The following is a 10,250-nucleotide window of genomic DNA, read 5'->3' as shown; positions in this document are numbered from 1 at the left end:
CGTATCCTCGTTGGCGGAGGACGCGCGCGCAGGTAAGGGACGTTCAGCCCGTGTGGGGAACGGGGGGGGGGCACGACCCAGACTCTTATTGCGGGGGGGGGGGAGAGAGAAGTTGGCAATGGGGGAAGGAGCATTCGCTGCCCACGGTGCTAAGGCTTGTTTGGGGGCGAGCGGTTGTGCCGGCAAAGCGAGTGAGTTGGCCCAACGGCCTCTTCTTTTTTAGAAGCGTCCCCTCTGTGCTGTTCGTAGGAGAGAGAGGCGTTGGGGGAAATGAGGGTGTCATTGAGGGGAATCAGTGAGATTTGGCGGCAGGGGCCCCTTTACCTTTACCTTTAGTTTTTCCCCTTAGAGCCTTCACAGCCAAGGCCGGATTTAGGTTTGATGAGGCGTTAAGCTACTGACGATAATGGGGCCCTTTATATGTCCAGCTGTCCTTTGTCAACAACAAATTGTCGCTGTTTTTTTGTGTTGAATATATGCTACATGGTAATTTATGGACCTAATAGGTATCTAAAGCCATTTGCTACTGTTGCTGTATATAGGTTGTATTTCATTTGTGTTGTTTTATGGAAAAAGGTAAAAGGCGGATCTACACGGATCCTCGTGAATTCATATGATTTTTTCATTCAAATTAAATAAAACCACCATGATACTGTAGACCATGTCTTACTCTGTAGAAAGCATCAAAAAAATCACGCATCCACTGTTTTGGGGGGGGGCGCAGGGGCGCAAAAACATGGTTAAAAAACACGGATCCTCATGGATCCTCATGATTTTTCCACTAGATCAGCCCACAGTCACCATCAGATCAAAGATCATGGCCATGGGCACAGCATCCACCACAAAAATCACGGATCCACGGCTTCCTAGCAAAACCGTGGCCCAAAAACGTGGTTTTGAAGCACGGATCTTCATGGATCTACACGCTTTTTGCATCGGCCCAACCCAAACTCACCGTCAAATCACATATCATAGTCAGGGGCACAGCCTACACCACAAATAACTCGGATCCACGCCTGCCTGGCCATGCCCCGGCCCAAAAACGTGGTTCCGAAGCACGGATCCTCATGAATCCTCATTATTTTTGCACTAGATCAGCCCAAAGTCACCATCAGATCAAACATCATGACCAGCAGCACAGCATGCAACACAAAAATCACGGATCCACGACTTCCTGGCGAAACCGTGGCCCAAAAACTTGGTTCCGAACCACGGATCCTCATGGATCTTCACACTTTTTGCATTGGGCCACTCCAAACTCACCATCAAATCACACATCATTCCCAGGGGCACAACCTGCCCCACAAAAATTACGGATCCATGGCTTCCTGGCCACTCCGTGGCCCAAAAACGTGGTTTTGAAGCACGGATCCTCATGGATCCTCACCCTTTTTGCACTATATCAGCCCAAAGTCACCGTCAAATCACACATGATTTCCAGGGGCACAGCCTGCACCACAAAAATCACGGATCCACGGCTTCCTGACCATACCGTGGCCCAAAAACGTGGTTTTGAAGCACGGATCCTCATGGATCCTCACGCTTTTTGCATTGGGCTGCCCCAAACTCACCGTCAAATCACACATGATGTCCGGAGGCACAGCCTGCCCCATAAAAATCACGGATCCACGGCTTCCTGGCCACTCCATGGCCCAAAAACGTGGTTTTCAAGCACGGATCCTCATGGATCCCACGCTTTTTGCATTGGGCTACCCCAAACTCACCTTCAAATCACACATCATTCCCAGGGGCACAGCTTACACCACAAAAATCACGGATCCACGGCTTCCTGGCCACTCCATGGCCCAAAAACTTGGTTTTCAAGCACGGATCCTCATGGATCCTCACCCTTTTTGCACTATATCAGCCCAAAGTCACCGTCAAATCACACATGATTTCCAGGGGCACAGCCTGCACCACAAAAATCACGGATCCACGGCTTCCTGACCATGTTGTTGTTGTTTAGTCGTTTAGTCGTGTCCGACTCTTCGTGACCCCATGGACCAGAGCACGCCAGGCACTTCTGTCCTCCACTGCCTCCCGCAGTTTGATCAAACTCATGCTGGTAGCTTCAAGAACACCATCCAACCATCTCATTCTCTGTCGTCCCCTTCTCCTTGTGCCCTCCATCTTTCCCAACATCAGGGTCTTTTCCAGGGAGTCTTCTCTTCTCATGAGGTGGCCAAAGTATTGGAGCCTCAGCTTCACGATCTGTCCTTCCAGTGAGCGCTCAGGGCTGATTTCCTTCAGAATGGAGAGGTTGGATCTTCTTGCAGTCCATGGGACTCTCAAGAGTCTCCTCCAGCACCATAATTCAAAAGCATCAATTCTTCGGCGATCAGCCTTCTTTATGGTCCAGCTCTCACTTCCATACATCACTACTGGGAAAACCATGGCTTTTACTATACGGACCTTTGTTGGCAAGGTGATGTCTCTGCTTTTTAAGATGTTGTCTAGGTTTGCCATCGCCTTTCTCCCAAGGAGCAGGCGTCTTTTAATTTCGTGGCTGCTGTCACCATCTGCTGTGATCATGGAGCCCAAGAAAGTAAAATCTCTCACTGCCTCCATTTCTTCCCCATCTATTTGCCAGGAGGTGATGGGCCCAGTGGCCATGATCTTCGTTTTTTTGATGTTGAGCTTCAGACCATATTTTGTGCTCTCCTCTTTCACCCTCATTAAAAGGTTCTTTAATTCCTCTTCACTTTCTGCCATCAAGGTTGTGTCATCTGCATATCTGAGGTTGTTGATATTTCTTCCGGCAATCTTAATTCCGGCTTGGGATTCATCCAGCCCAGCCTTTCGCATGATGAATTCTGCATATAAGTTAAATAAGCAGGGAGACAATATACAGCCTTGCCGTACTCCTTTCCCAATTTGGAACCAATCAGTTGTTCCATATCCAGTTCTAACTGTAGCTTCTTGTCCCACATAGAGATTTCGCAGGAGACAGATGAGGTGATCAGGCACTCCCATTTCTTTAAGAACTTGCCATAGTTTGCTGTGGTCAACACAGTCAAAGGCTTTTGCATAGTCAATGAAGCAGAAGTAGATGTCTTTCTGGAACTCTCTAGCTTTCTCCATAATCCAGCGCATGTTTGCAATTTGGTCTCTGGTTCCTCTGCCTCTTCTAAATCCAGCTTGCACTTCTGGGAGTTCTCGGTCCACATACTGCTTGAGCCTTCCTTGTAGAATTTTAAGCATAACCTTGCTAGCATGTGAAATGAGTGAAATTGTGCGGTAGTTGGAGCATTCTTTGGCACTTCCCTTCTTTGGGATTGGGATGTAGACTGATCTTCTCCAATCCTCTGGCCACTGCTGAGTTTTCCAAACTTGCTGGCATATTGAGTGTAGCACCTTAACAGCATCATCTTTTAAAATTTTAAACAGTTCAGCTGGAATACCATCACTTCCACTGGCCTTGTTATTTGCAGTGCTTTCTAAGGCCCATTTGACTTCACTCTCCAGGATGTCTGGCTCAAGGTCAGCAACCACACTATCTGGGGTGTACGAGACATCCATATCTTTCTGGTATAATTCCTCTGTGTATTCTTGCCACCTCTTCTTGATGTCTTCTGCGTCAGTTAGATCTTTACCACTTTTGTCCTTTATTATGGTAATCTTTGTACGAAATGTTCCTTTCATATTTCCGATTTTCTTGAACAGATCTCTGGTTCTTCCCATTCTGTTGCTTTCCTCTATTTCTTTGCATTGCTCGTTTAAGAAGGCCTTCTTGTCTCTCCTTGCTATTCTTTGGAAGTCTGCATTCAGTTTCCTGTATCTTTCACTATCTCCCTCGCATTTTGCTTGCCTTCTCTCCCCCGCTATTTGTAAGGCCTCATTGGACAGCCACTTTGCTTTCTTGCATTTCTTTTTCATTGGGCTGGTTTTAGTTGCTGCCTCCTGTATAATGTTGCGAGCCTCCACCCATAGTTCTTCAGGCACTCTGTCCAGCAAATCTAAATCCTTAAACCTGTTCCTCACTTCCACTGTGTATTCATAAGGGATTTGGTTTAGATTGTATCTTACCTGTCCAGTGGTTTTTCCTACTTTCTTCAGTTTAAGCTTGAATTTTGCTATAAGGAGCTGATGATCTGAGCCACAGTCAGCTCCAGGTCTTGTTTTTGCTGACTGTATAGAGCTTCTCCATCTTTGGCTGCAGAGAATATAATCAATCTGATTTCGATGTTGCCCATCTGGGGATGTCCATGTGTAGAGTCGTCTCTTGTGTTGTTGGAAAAGCGTGTTTGTGATGACCAGCTTATTCTCTTGGCAGAACTCTATTAGCCTTTGCCCTGCTTCGTTTTGATCTCCAAGGCCAAACTTGCCTGTTGTTCCTTTTATCTCTTGATTCCCTACTTTAGCATTCCAATCCCCTATAATGAGCAGAACATCCTTCTTTGGTGTCACTTCTATAAGGTCTTGTAAGTCTTCATAGAATTGGTCAATTTCAGTTTCTTCAGCACCAGTAGTTGGTGCATAAACTTGGATTACTGTGATGTTAAAAGGTCTGCCTTGGATTCGTATCGAGATCATTCTATCATTTTTGAGACTGCATCCCAGTACAGCTTTCGCCACTCTTTTGTTGACTATGAGGGCCACTCCATTTCTCTTACGGGTTTCTTGCCCACAGTAGTAGATATGATAGTCATCCGAACTGAATTCGCCCATTCCCGTCCATTTTAGCTCACTGATGCCCAGGATGTCAATATTTATTCTCCCCATCTCATTTTTGACCACATCCAACTTACCCAGGTTCATGGTTCTTACATTCCAGGTTCCTATGCAATATTTTTCTTTACAGCATTGGACTTTCCTTTCGCTTCCATGCATATCCGCAACTGAGCGTCCTTTCGGCTTTGGCCCAGCCGCTTCATCAGCTCTGGATCTATTTGTACTTGTCCTCCGCTCTTCCCCAGTAGCATGTTGGACGCCTTCCGACCTGAGGGGCTCATCTTCCAGCGTCATAACTTTTATATGCCTGTTGTCTTTGTCCATGGAGTTTTCTTGGCAGGGATACTGGAGTGGCTTGCCGGTTCCTACTCCAGGTGGATCACGTTTGGTCAAAACTCTCCACTATGACCTGTTCATCTTGGGTGCCCTGCTCGGCGTAGTTCATAGCTTCTCTGAGTTCTTCAAGCCCCTTCGCCACGGCAAGGCAGTGATCCATGAAGGGGTTCCTGACCATACCGTGGCCCAAAAACGTGGTTTTGAAGCACGGATCCTCATGGATCCTAACGCTTTTTTCATTGGGCCAACCCAAACTCACCGCCAAATCACATATCATAGTCAGGGGCACAGCCTACACAACAAAAATCACGGATTCCCAGTTATCTGGCAACACCATGGACCAAAAACATGGTTTCGAAGCACGGATCCACATGGATCATCATTATTTTTGCACTAGATCAGCCCAAAGTCACCATCAGATCAAACATCATGTCCAGGGGCACAACATCCACCACAAAATTCACGGATCCACGGCTTCCTGGCCATACCGTGGCCCAAAAACGTGGTTTTGAAGCACGGATCCTCATGGATCATCACACTTTTTGCTTTGGGCCAACCCAAACTCACTGTCAAATCACACATCATGTCTAGGGGCACAGCCTGCACAACAAAAAACTCAGATCCACGGCTTCCTGGCCATATTGTGGACCAAAAAAGGTGGTTTTGAAGCACGGATCCTCATGGATCCTCACGCTTTTTGCACTAGATCAGCCCAAACTCACCATCAAATCACACATCATGGCCAGGGGCACATCCTGCACCACAAAAATCACGGATCCATGGCTTCCTGGCCACTCCATGGCTCAAAAACATGGTTTTGAAGCACAGATCCTCATGGATCATCACCCTTTTTGCATTGGGGAACCCCAAACTCACCCTTTATTCACATATCTTGTACATAACCACAGATCTGAACACAAACATCATGGTTCTACTGCTTCATGGCCCTGGCCAGATGCTACCCTGGATATATTGGCCAATTTTTAGGTGGGTGTGCTGGGATGGAGGAAACGGAGTCGGCTGAATCTCTATCCTTTAAGGATGGGCGTCCAATGGCTGGGCCAGAATGATTTCAGTTTGTTTTGCCAGCTCCCAGGTCTTCATGGGGCGCAATAGTCACCTGTAGCTGCCATCAGGAGTCCTGGTGTGATCCTGGATGCTTCTGTCTCTATGGAGGCATTGGTCACAAATGTAGCCAAACTGGAATTTTTGAATCTATATCAGGTTAGGAGATCGGTACCGTACCTGTCCCTTTCCAACGTAGCCATGGTGATCCATGCAGTAGTCACCTGCAGACTAGACTACTTTAACTTGCTGTACACCTGAGCCGGGGAGTGCAGGGTATAAATGTGATAGAGAGAGAGAGAGGGTGAGAGAGATAGATATGCAGGGCTACCCTTGAGACTGCTCCAGAAACTCCAAATGGTCTAAAATGCAGATGCATGAGTTCTTACTTGGACTTTGTGGAGAGCCCACATTCAGTTGGTTGTTCATCAGCTGGATTGGCTCCAGGTGGAGTATCGAATCAGGTTCAATGTTTTGGTGCTAATCTTTAAAGCCCTAAACAGTCTGTGACCTTTCTTATCTGTGGGAATTATCTTCCAATACACCCCCCATGAGTGTGACGCTCATCTAACAGCAACCTACTGGTGGTCCCTGGCCCAAAACATATCCAGCTGTCCTCAACCAGAGCCAGAGCCTTTTTGGTGGAACGCTTTGTCTAATGAGAACCAGGGCTCAGTGCAATCTATCTCAGTTCTCTCACTTGTCATGGTGAGTGGGCTTGCACATTCCTATGACCCTTGTGAGTGAAGCCATTGGGAATCTCGTACTCCCAGCAGGGTCACCCAAGGTGGTAAGGTCAAAGAAAATTAAATATGCTCAGAGTCCTGTAGTGATTTCATGCTCTTTATTGCAGCTTGTAAAACAGTGATTGAATTTCCCCCAAAACCTCAGGCTTTTATATACATTATTTACACAATGAGTCCCGTCTGACTAGCTGATTCTGCTTCCCTCCTGGAGCCTGATTGGTCTTTTCCTGCAAGCCAATCAGTTCTTGCATTCTAGGAACCTACTTGCCTATTGTTCTAGGATCCAAGCTTAGTACATAACAGGGAAGGAGTTAGACAAAGAATGATCCAAGAAGTCCTCAACGGCAGAACAGGCGGGTGATAACAAGCAGTGTGTTACAACGGCTCTGAAGGCGGATGAAGGCTGCAGCAGATAGGATCCACCAGTTTGTCATGACTACTCATGCCATCAGAACAGAGCCCTACTGCGAAGACTGTGCGTTGGTCAGCGTGCACTAATCTACACACATAAAACAAATTCACGCACAGGCGTCTTCCAAAAACCAAACCCAACCTCCCCAAACCCTCCCCCCATGGCCATCACTAAATGGCTACGGGGGCAGGAATGTGAAGCCCCTAGTCATGAACCGACACATGGGCGGTCAGCCGTTCTGACTCAAGGAATGAGGCCGTTGAGCAGCTCAGCAGCTGTATCCATGACTGAGCAGCCCTTTTTAGGATCCACTATGCTCACCCCGAAAAGGGGAAGGGGCTGGAAACGGTGCCCTAAACATAGTATGCCTCCCTTTTTCCCTGACTGGATTACCACGCCCAGGTGGAATCTCTTTTCCCATAGTTTGAATCCATTATTCTGCATCCTAGTCTCTAGAACAGCAGAAAACAAGCTTGCTCCCTCTTCAACATGACATCCCTTCAAATATTTAAACATGGATATCATGTCACTCCTTAATCTTCTCTTCTCTAGATTAAACAAATCCAGCTCCCCAAGTCTCTCCTCATAGGGCTTGAATTCCAGACCTTTTACATTTTGGTCACCCTCCTCTGGACATGCTCCAACTTGACAATATCCTTCTTCAACTGGACACAGTATTTCAGGTGTGGTCTGACCAACCAACCAGAATAGTGTGGTAGCATTCCTTCACTTGATCTAGACACTATACTCCTATTGATGCAGCCCAGAATTGTATTGGCATTCTTAGCTGCCACATCACACTGTTGACTCATATTCAGCTTGTGGTCGACTAAGACTCCCAGATCCCTTTCACAGGTACTGTTGTCAAGCCAAGTGTCCCCCACCTGTGCATTTCATTTTTTCTATCCAGGTGCAGTACCTTACATTTCTCCCTATTGAACTCCATATTGTTGGTTTTGGCCCAGCTCTCTAGGCTATTCAGGTCATTTTGAATTCTGACCATGTCCTCTGGTGTATTAGCAACCCCTTCCCAGTTTGCAGTCATTTGCAAATTTGATTAGCACACCCTCTATTCCATCATCCAAATCATTTATAAAAATAGTGAATAGCACCAGGCCCAGGACAGAACCTTGTGGAACCCCAGTAGTCATTTTTTTCCAGGATGAAGGTGAGCCACTGATGAGCACTCTTTGGGTTCAGCCCATCAACCAATTACAAATCCACCTAACAGTAGCTTTGTCTAGCCCACATTTTACTAGTTGTTTTGCAATAATATCATGGGGGACCTTTTCAAAGGCCTTACTGAAGTCAAGGTAAGCTGGTACAAGGGAAAGCAGGATTGTAATTACCGTAAAAATTACTGATTACTTTGGATCAGCAGTTTCAACCTAACCCGCTATGTGGGGAGAGCCACGTGTTCCTTTGGAAGGCAAGTGGAATACAGTGTGATATACTGACAGCTGTTTTAAAAGATGTAACTGTGACTTAAAATCCAGTATCAGGGGAAAAAACAAAAATAGATGGTCCCTGTGTGGATAGTCATGTTTGCATGATGGGGCCACCTCCAGTGACCATGTGGCCTGATATAAGAGGGTTCTAAAATCAGTCCTGAAAGTAGACTGATTGAGAATGACACACGCATAGCTTTTGCTCTGCCATTAACAAGGTGAGCTGAAGCAAATTCTTGCCTCCCTTTGGGCTTAGCAATATTTCCTACAGCATTCTTGTTGAAGGGCATTGGAGAGTTAGGTGAGGGTCACTTTTCTGTTTTTTCATCAAGCTCCCAGACAAGAATGCTACAGCATCAGCCCCAAACACTCAGTCTCATAACAAAAAATACTCAACGGAGTTAGGGCTGAGGGTAGGGGAAGTACAATTATGATCTTTCCAGTCCTCTAGAAGCTGACCCTTTTGGTCATTTTGGTCATGGAGCCAAATATCTGTTTCCAAGTTTAAAGAGTCTAAACAAGTAAAGAACAAGCTTGCCCTTTACATGCAAAAGCCCTGAAATTCAGCCCATTGGGCAATGATAGGCTGGGAGGAGGGAGGTAAGGACTAGCACCTTCTCTGCCCTCCACCTCCAACAGCTACACCTGAAAGTTTCATGATGGGGTTCGATTTGAGAAGCTGAATGTTTATAAAGGCACTTAGCCAATTTCTGCCACGGAAATTCTGAACAGAAACACTCTGCAGGTTCAGCCCCCAAAAGAAACTGCTCTATGGTCTCTGTGTTGGGAAATGGGAACAGATCTTGCTCATCACCAACCTTCCCTCCACAAATCAGTATCACTATGAGGCTGAACTGAACAGCTTGCTCCAGAGTTTTAAGAGATACGTTTCTGTGGTGTAGTAGTTAAGAGCGGTGGACTCTAATCTGGTGAGCTGGGTTCGCTTCCCCGCTCCTCCACATGCAGCTGCTGGGTGACCTTGGGCCAGTCACACTTCTCTCTGAACTCTCTCAGCCCCACCTACCTCACAAGGTGTCTGTTGTGGGGGTGGAAGGGAAAGGAGATTTTTAGCCACTTTGAGACTCCTTCAAGTAGAGAAAAGCAGGATATAAAAACTAACTCCATAAGTAAGAATTCTATGGAAAAGGACCATCCCTGCCATGATGATGAAAACTATATGTTTGGATTTTGCTGTATTATACCAACCTGTGGAATATGACAGTTCGCAGTTTCAAAATCTATTTGGCCACAGTGGATTGACAGTCTGGACACACAAAAACCTCTGGAAGATCTTTTGAATCAATGCCTATGCGAAAGCAGTGGTACCAGTCCTTGCAGTTTCCTTCACAGTAAGCCATAGTTAGGTCACCACTGGGCCTCCTGCACCCTTCCTTCAAGAAACATAGTGACCAGCAGCCTTCAAACAAGGATATCTGAGCAATAGGCTAGTGTATCCTTCCATCCCTCTGGGCATGATCGAGACACAGTAATGTAACTCTCGTTCAAGATTTGTCTCTTCTTGGGAGGAACAGCATCAATTTCCACTTGAAAATATTTGTCTTGTCCTTCAAA

This window comes from Podarcis bocagei, assembly GCF_964188305.1.
Source record: "Podarcis bocagei genome assembly, chromosome: W".
In the NCBI taxonomy this organism is placed as follows: Eukaryota; Metazoa; Chordata; class Lepidosauria; order Squamata; family Lacertidae; genus Podarcis; species Podarcis bocagei.
This window is presented reverse-complemented; position numbering follows the sequence as displayed.